The sequence below is a fragment of the Balaenoptera musculus genome, chromosome 1, assembly GCF_009873245.2.
Source record: "Balaenoptera musculus isolate JJ_BM4_2016_0621 chromosome 1, mBalMus1.pri.v3, whole genome shotgun sequence".
Lineage (NCBI taxonomy): Eukaryota > Metazoa > Chordata > Mammalia > Artiodactyla > Balaenopteridae > Balaenoptera > Balaenoptera musculus.
Window position 1 is genome coordinate 137,738,137 of NC_045785.1, and position 9,180 is coordinate 137,747,316.

Genomic DNA, 9,180 nt, shown 5'->3' on the forward strand with positions numbered 1-9,180 from the left:
TTTCCTGTATATTTTCCATTGTAAACTTTCTTCCCCATAAATAAATCAATTTTCAGAAAAAACTATTATTTGACTCCTAGGAAGTAGGTGCCAAAATTCATAGAGGTTAGAGTGGGTATAACTCTTAGATATCACCTACAGAAACTAAACTTCAAAGACTTTGCCCAAAGTCACATTTCTTAGAGTCATAGCCAGGACTCAAGCCCAGAGCTGCTGGGGCAGAATCCAGCTACCTCCTTTCTTCCTACTGCTGACCTGACCACCTACACACCCAGAATCCAGGAGGGCAATAAGTCAACCTCGGCTGAGGATGCAAAGGATGATCTGTTCGCTTACCTCCCCAATTCTTCTCTGTCCCTATTGTGACCTCAGCCTTAAACAGTGAACTCAGTTTTTACAAATTAGCTTCCCAGTGGCCAGCTGGCTTCCGTGAAGGCAGCTGAAGGGCAGGAAGCCACAGTACAGAGAGAGAGAGCTCATGTCACACAATCCTTCACACGCCCACAGCCTCATCTCCTGTTTCATCAAGATAATCCAGGCCTCAGGTATGAAATACCTCAGCCTCTTTCCCCATCTCCTCCCCTACAAGTCTGTCCACATTTACACACATCCACCCCTCTCAGATGTGTCTATTCAGGGCAAATTCTTCCTCCTTAGCTTCGAGCCCCTCCTTCCCCACTTACCTTGCTTTATCAACTCTCACTTCTATCTTTATTCTCTCTCTCTCTCCCATTACACTTACAAATAAAAATACTCTTTCATTAAAAAAAAAAAAAAAAAATTCCCTCAAAAAAAAAAAAAATTCCCTCTTGGGTATTCCTCCCTTTGTCAGCAAAGCTGTCTCAGAGAATCTCCCGTTTCCCTGTTTCCTATCCCCTCCTCAATCCTTCACGATTGGCTTCCATCCCTACCACTCCCTTGAAAGAGCGACTCCCATCCTGTGAGGTCAAATGACCCTTGTCCTTAAGGACCTCTTCACTGCATTGACCACGGTGACCGTTCACTTCTAGCATCTCTACTCTCTTCACCTCCTCGACCTTACACTCTCCTAACTGCCCTGTCCCTTGGTCTCCTGTGCTGCCTCCTCCTCCTCACCCCATAAATGTTGATATTCTCCCGCCCTCTAACCTTGGCTCCCTGCTCTTCTCTCCTTAAATGCTTCTTCGGCAATCTCATTCTTGTCCACAGTCCTAACTACACGGCTATACTGACCATTTCTAAATACTTTCCTCTAATTCTGGGCCCCCTACCAGTTGTAAACATTCTTATAGCCCATGGGTTGCTGAACATACCCTTCAGATATTCCCCAGGTACAACAAATGCAAATATACCTAAAAATAGAGCACACCATATCCCTTTCTTTTCCTGACCCATTTTATTCCCCACCATACCTGCCACACACATACAAATCTTGGCTTCCTCTGGAAGCCCTGGTTTCAGTTTCTGGCACCATCATCCACTGAGTAACTCAAGCCAAAAATAGGGAAGTAATTAGAGATGACACCTTTTCTGTCATCTCCTATAGTCAACCAGTTACCAAATCATACTGATTAAATCTCCTTCATAGTTTTTACACCGGCCTCCACTCCATCCTTACTACCACTGCTCTGGTTCACGTCCTGGCTCATGGTCCCTAGTTCTTGTCCTCGTGATATGTGATCCAGCCTACCTCCTTAAATTCAACTCCGTTCTGCAGCCATAATCTCCTGTTTAAATCACAAATGTGATTATGTTCCCTTCCCCTTACAACCTATAAGCCCCGCTAGCCTAAGGATAAAGTTTGAGCTTGAATAAAGATTCTGACACATAGGACTTCCCTGGTGACGCAGTGGTTGAGAATCCACCTGCCAATGCAGGGGACACGGGCTCGAGCCCTGGTCCGGGAAGATCCCACATGCTGTGGAGCAACTAGGCCCGCGTGCCACAACTACTGAAGCCCATGCCCCCTACAGCCTGTGCACCACAACTACTGAGCCCACACACTGCAACTACTGAAGCCCGTGTGCCTAGAGCCTGTGCTCCACAACAAGAGAAGCTACTGCAAGGAGAAGTCCGCGCACCGCCACTAAGAGCAGCCCCTGCTCGCTGCAACTAGAGAAAGTCTGCGCGCAGCAACGAAGACCCAACGCAGCCAAAAAAAAAAAAAAAAAAAAAGGATTCTGACACATAAGCTCCCCAAGAGCTGGGGCCTGCCTACCTGGAGAGTCACCCACCATCCCCGTGGCTTGTGCTTCATGTTCCAGTGACTCCACACTGTTCACAATCTTGAGCACACACCACGGCTCCAAGTTTCTAGGCCTCGTTTCTACCATTCGCTCTGCCTACTCACCCTTCAAGCTGCACTTCAGGACCACTTCCTCCAAGCAGCTTCCCCTGCACAGCCAGGTTCCGCAAGTGCCCTACTCTGTGCTCCCAGAGAAACTTCCCTACCTCAGCACCTGGCATGATTAAGTGCCTGCAACTCTCTTCTCCTAACCAGACTCTCTCAGGTTCACCAAGGATAGGAAAGTATATCCTCTCATTCGTTCTTTCATTCATTTATTCAACTAACATTTAGGTATCTCCTGTGCGCCAAGCAATGTACCAGGCAGCATAGGTCCATCACATGACCTATGTACACTACACAGGTAAAAAATTTTTTTTCATCTCTACATCACCAACACCTAGCCCAGTGCCTGGCACCAAGAAGATGCTCAGTAAATGTTTGCTGAACTTAACTGAACCAGCCATCAGGTGGGTGAGTGAAACTATGTTTGGAGCAGGATACTGGCTCGAAGAGGCAGCATGGAGTCACAGAAACAGTATGGGCTTCCGGGTCCGGTAACAAGGGCTCAAACTCCAACTCCACCCCTTCATGGCTGGGTCATCTTGGCTTAAGACCTTGCTTTCCCATCTCTGAAATCAGAATACTAAGGCAACGCCAACTTCCTGTGTTACTGTAAGAATTCAATAGATATATAAGCAAACATGGATTGTAAATTCTTCAGCCTTATGAAAACATGAAGTCACATGGAGAGCATCAGAGTCATAGAAGACAGAGGCCCAACACCAAATAGGGGTGGAGGGGAGGCTGCAGAGGAAAGGGCAGCAGGACCAGAGATGGAAAAGCAGCAGGACCTAGTTTTCAAAGCCCTGGGGCTGAGATGTAAGCGCACGAGGCACCGCCACAACTGAAATGTGGCTCTCCTCCTTTCTCGCAGTGCCAGGGTGCTGGTTATCAATCTCTTCCCCTTCGTAGGCAGTAACAAAAGCTTTACCATTTGCCATCAGGGTCTACAGCTGTGGGCAGAAAGCAGTTTCAGCACTCTCCCCCTCCTCTGAATATAAAATAAGCTCTTTCTCATCCTCCATTTTTAATGACTTCAGCCAATGGCTTTTATGTCCTCCCTGCCAGCTACATTCTAGCCAGCCACCTAGAGTCATGCAAAAAGGAAACTCCACAAGCCGTCAGACCCAGGGGTGGGGGCTGGCCACAACAGCGGCAGGAAATAGTGGTGTGGTGACTGGGGACAGCTCTCCCGCTGGGATCTGCTACTACCTTCACAGCGCTCTCTGGGAAATGAGATGCCTTGCTTTCGAGCCTGTGCTAGGTGCACATTAATGTCTGCACTGGGGGCGGGAGGAGGAACCAGGGTTGTGTGGGTGTGCTCTGATGCACAAAGATGCTGAGCAAATTCTGACACTTCTCCTTGAGAGACAAGGCCCTGGTAGGAATCTACCTTAAGCCATTCAGCTTCTCTGAGACCCTCTTCTTTCTAGGACCTTTTATTGAAGGATTCAAAAGCTTTGTGGAAATTCCATACAGAGAACACTGATAAATGTTCTGATGAGAATGCTGATGCTTCTTGGACAGCAAAAAATATTCTAATCCTCAAGGCACAGAGGAGACACAAGGAGCATTTCTAGTGACTCTGGAGCTGTAGGTATTTGGACAAAGAGGACATGAGAAAGCACAAAACAGAGAGCCTGGGATAGGATTAACAGGACAAGTATTCTAAGCCATGAAATCATGATACACAACAAAACTTACATTTGTATGGCACTGTCACAGCCTACAAACTGCTTTCACTTCTTTAGCTGATCAGGTTTCTTAAGCTCCTTGAGACTCAGTTTGTTTGGGGAATTTGGGAGGATTAAACAGCAGCATGTAAGGAAAGTACCTAGCAAAGTTTCCCGGCACATCTTGATAACTGGGAGCTATCATTATTTCTTTCAGTTGATCCTCACAAAAACCTTTCGAGGTAAGTTGGGCACTTGTTTTTGTGCCCATTTTACAGATTACAAAACCAAAACTGTTTAGGAGCCCTGAGTGAAGGGCACAGAGTAATTCAATTAATGACCCTAGGGAGACTCGAACCCAGGACAGCCAGGGTTTCTTCCACTCTATACAACGTCACATCATTTTCAGTGCTGCTGCAGCTGACCTGTCCCTGAGACCCACATTGGGAGGGTTTTTTAAATGGAAACACGATGGATTTGTGCCGTCCATCCACCCTCTTGTTCAATCCCTCGGGAGTCCCTGGCATTTGTGAAATGGCTCTTGTGGCTAAAGAACCATGCCCTTCAGGCCAGAGCTCACTGACCCATAGGGGAAACACCTTGGCTTCATTAGCAGGTCTAATTCAACTGGACAAAGAATACGAGGAAGTTTTCAGATTCCTTTGTGTGTAAGGCACTGTGTGAAAATTTTTTTTTAAATGCCAGCAGAACCTGGTCCCCAGGAGCAGCTTACCTCTGCCTGGCCATGGTGGGCTAGGAGCCACCCGACACACTCCAACCCCCGCTCACCCCACTCCCATCAACTTTCCTCTAGGACACCTACTCTAAGGATTGAGCAGAGAGCAAATGGCTAATAAAAACTAGTTTGCCAGATTGACTGAGTGTTCATTGGGCTATCGTGCCCAAACTAAAAATAATAGCTGTCATCAGCATAATACCACATTGCATGTTTAGAGCTTTGAACTTTCCCCAAGCACTTAGATGCGCTCATGATAACAGTTACCTCACTCCCCCACATTCCAGCACCTCTTGCATCTTCCAAGAAAACCCTGGAGTTTTCCAAAACTGTAGGAACGAATAATCCAGAAATGACCCAAGTTGCAGGATGGGGTAGGCTTTCCTTCCTATTTCATTAGATTGAATGCTTTCCAAGATAAAGACCTATGAGGACCTGAAAGGCAGGTTTTGAGTGTGGAGTGAAACAATGGAGTGATACTGAGTGACTCTAACACAGAGAAAAGCCACTTTCCCTCAAACTCATTGTGATTGTGAGTCCTCCTGCGTTGGAATGTGTCACCAGTGTTAGTCACCAGCAACACGGGAGACCTGCATGCTGTCTGGAAACAGAAGAGATGCTGTGGGCAGCCAGACTGCTGTGCAGGTGATCCGATCAAAACAACAGCAGAAAAAGACATGAATGAAACTAACAGAGAAAGCCTCACGGACCAGACAGCAACCTACCACATTCGCAGAGTTCCCGAAGGGATCTGAGGGAAGATACTGCATCCCTTTGGATCAGAAGGCAGGTTTCAGGGGACTGGGGAGTTGGGATCAAGGAGGAGGAAGAACAAAAAAAGGACATTTGCAGCTTAGCGCCCACTAACTGGGAAGGATGGGCATATTCCTGCTCCCTTGTTCCTGGCAAGGGTGACTGGCTTAACCCACTCTGAGGAGCACTATTAGAGAACGAAGGAGGATTATGACGGGCGGACGGTGCCTTTTCTGCCTTGGGTTGTTCTGCACTTCCCAGCAAGACCCGTGGCTCGGGACGACCTGTTCAGGGACCCACTCAGGCCCTGCTGGAAGAGCTGCTCTCTCTTACCTGTCTGGCGGTGGGCAGTGCAGCTGGGAAGGTGTGGCCGGCGCGAGCCCCAGCTGGGCATGGCTCGGTGAAGCCCTGAGTGACAGAGTCGGCCACCTCCTGGTACATGGGAGAGGGTGGCCGAGGGGCGGCTCACCTCACCTCGGCCCCTAGCAGAGCGGCTGCAACACGCGGCTCCCACTAGCTTGGCTCCTCGCCTGCCTGGCTTTGCAGCTCATGAACGGGAATGCAGCGAGCGCCAGGGGAAGGGGGTGGGGAGGAGGAGGGAGGGGAGGGGGCACTCTGACAGATGATGCGCACTGCCACGCAGAGTCGGGGGAGGACCGCAGACTCCAGCAGGATGGCACTGCCTATGTGGCTCTCCTGCTGACAGCTTGTTCACTGGCAGCTGCCTCCGAAGGGCCGACGCTCTGAAGAATTCAGAGAGAGGCAGAGCCCACAGGGGTCTGAGGGTGGAGGTTGGGGAGGGAGGAGGTCCCCTGGGTCGCACACTGACGAAGGAGGTGAAGCAGGGTAACTGGCAACAGGGAGAGAGAAGGACCTGCTTTGGCTCAAAAACAGACCAGGTTGCACACGAGAGCCAAAGGCCCTGCTCCTGCTCTGGCTTCAAGGTGGTGTCTCTCCTGCCATAGCCAACAAGCCAGGCCACTCTGGCTTAGGGATTCAGAATGGCTGGGCAACGTAGACCAAGCACAATTCCAACTTTCTCGACGAGGAGACAAAAATCAGGCCGAGAAGAGTACAGTGCATGAAATGTTTCGTGTTATTTGTCACTCCACGCCACAGGCAAGGCTGAGTGCCCCCTCTTACAATGGCCCAACCTGTGACGGGGGTGAGGTGGCAAAAACAGGAGCGAGAGGGAGACCCAGGAGGGGATGGAGAGGGCGTGTCATGGGATGCTTCTGTCTGTAAAGTTCCATTTGGATGGTGAGGAGCGAAACCTTTTGGACAGCTCGGGCCAGCACCTGGAGCAGCTTCTGAGAGTCAGGGGTAACCCTTCGCATTGGCTTCTCGAGTCTACTCTACCTGCCGCCACATGCGGCAGGTTCACCGCACAGGCCCCTGAGCTGACAGTCATCGGCCCTATTTACAACCACAGCCAGAGAAAGAGGCTGACTGGGAAACAAACAAACAGCGAAGCCAGAGAAGACCAAAGGAAGTGCAGCTGGGGAGACTCAACAAGCACAGCTAATGAAGGGAAACAGCTCACAAGTGAGGGCCTTCTCCGGAGGGAGGGGCGGGATGCAGGGGCCAAGAACTGCGACAGACTTCCAGAGAAGCGTCCTTCCCTGCTGCAAGCCAGTTCTTTTCCTTTAGGTCTGCCTTCAGATGCCCTGACGAGCGCTGCCCCGGATGGCCCTCAGGGTATGGTTGCTCCGGTTAGGACAGTGCCTCTGTAAAGGGTCACGATCACCATTTCACTGCAGCATCAAACACTGCCCCAATTCAACAAAATCAGGGCAATTCAAACAATCGTTGGAGCCTACTGTGTGCTGTGGGGTTGCAAAGATGACTGAGACATCCCTGTCATGTCTCGGGTGATTCGAGGAGAGACAGATTTAAATAAGTGATGCTAGTGTATAGATAAGTGAACTAAGGACACAGAGAGTGACACAGAAACACTCAGGGGGAGGAGAGACCAGGTCCACGTGAGAAAGCAGAGCTGTCCTCTCACTGGAGGCCTCATCTGACCCGCACGGTGAAGGTTACCTGTGGATTTTGACCAGCGGAGTTTAGTGAGAGGAGAATTCAAGGCTGAGGAACAGCCTGGGCAAAGGCACAGAGTCTAGAGGTGGCCCCAGGTGTTTGGGGAACAGTGAGTGCTCTTCCTAGGGAGGCTGGAGCAGAAAGTAAAGTGTGATAGGAGGCCGCAGTGGAGGATGTAAATTAATGGGTACATTGCAAAAAAAAAAAAAAAAAAAGTTTTAAATAAAGGAGTGTTGGTCAAATCATTTGCATTATCAGATCTGAGTTTTGGGGTTTTTTTGAATTTTATTTTATTTATTTTTTATACAGCAGGTTCTTATTAGTTATCTATTTTATACATATTAGTGTATACATGTCAATCCCAATCTCCCAATTCATCCCACCACGCCCCCCACCCCGCTTTCCCCCCTTGGTGTCCATACTTTTTGTTCTCTGCATCTGTGTCTCTACTTCTGCCTTGCAAACTGGTTCATCTGTACCATTTTTCTAGATTCCACATATATGTGTTAATACACGATATTTGTTTTTCTCTTTCTGACTTACTTCACTCTCTATGGCAGTCTCTAGATCCATCCATGTCTCTACAAATGACCCAATTTCGTTCCCTTTTATGGCTGAGTAATATTCCATTGTATATATGTACCACATCTTCTTTATCCATTCGTCTGTCGATGGGCATTTAGGTTGCTTCCATGACCCGGCTATTGTCAACAGTGCTGCAATGAACATTGGGGTGCATGTGTCTTTTTGAATTGTGGTTTTCTCTGGGTATATGCCCAGTAGTGGGATTGCTGGGTCATATGGTAATTCTATTTTTAGTTTTTTAAGCAACCTCTATACTGTTCTCCACAGTGGCTGTATCAATTTATATTCTCACCAACAGTGCAAGAGGGTTCCCTCTTCTCCACACCCACTCCAGCACTTGTAGTTTGTAGATTTTCTGATGATGCCCATTCTAACTGGTGTGAGGTGATACCTCATTGTAGTTTTGAGTTGCACTTCTCTAATAATTAGTGATGTTGAGCAGCTTTTCATGTGCCTCTTGGCCATCGGTATGTCTTCTTTGGAGAAATGTCTATTTAGGTCTTCTGCCCATTTTTGGATTGGGTTGTTTGTTTTTGTTTTTTTTAATATTGAGCTGCATGAGCTGTTTATATATTTTGGAGATTAATCCTTTGTCTGTTGATTCATTTGCAAATATTTTCTCCCATAATGAGGGTTGTCTTTTTGTCTTGTTTGTAGTTTCCTTTGCTGTGCAAAAAAAAAGCTTTTAAGTTTCATTAGGTCCCATTTGTTTATTTTTGTTTTTATTTCCATTTTTCTAGGAGATGGGTCAAAAAAGATCTTGCTGTGATTTATGTCAAAGAGTGTTCTTCCTATGTTTTCCTCTAAGAGTTTTATAGCGTCTGGTCTTACATTTAGGTCTTTAATCCATTTTGAGTTTATTTTTGTGTATGGTGTTAGGGAGTGATCTAATTTCATTCTTTTACATGTAGCTGTCCAGGTTCCCCAGCACCACTTATTGAAGAGGCTGTCTTTTCTCCATTGTATATCCTTGCCTCCTTTGTCATAAATTAGTTGACCATAGGTGCACGGGTTTATCTCTGGGCTTTCTATCCTGTTCCATTGAACTATGTTTCTGTTTTGGTGCC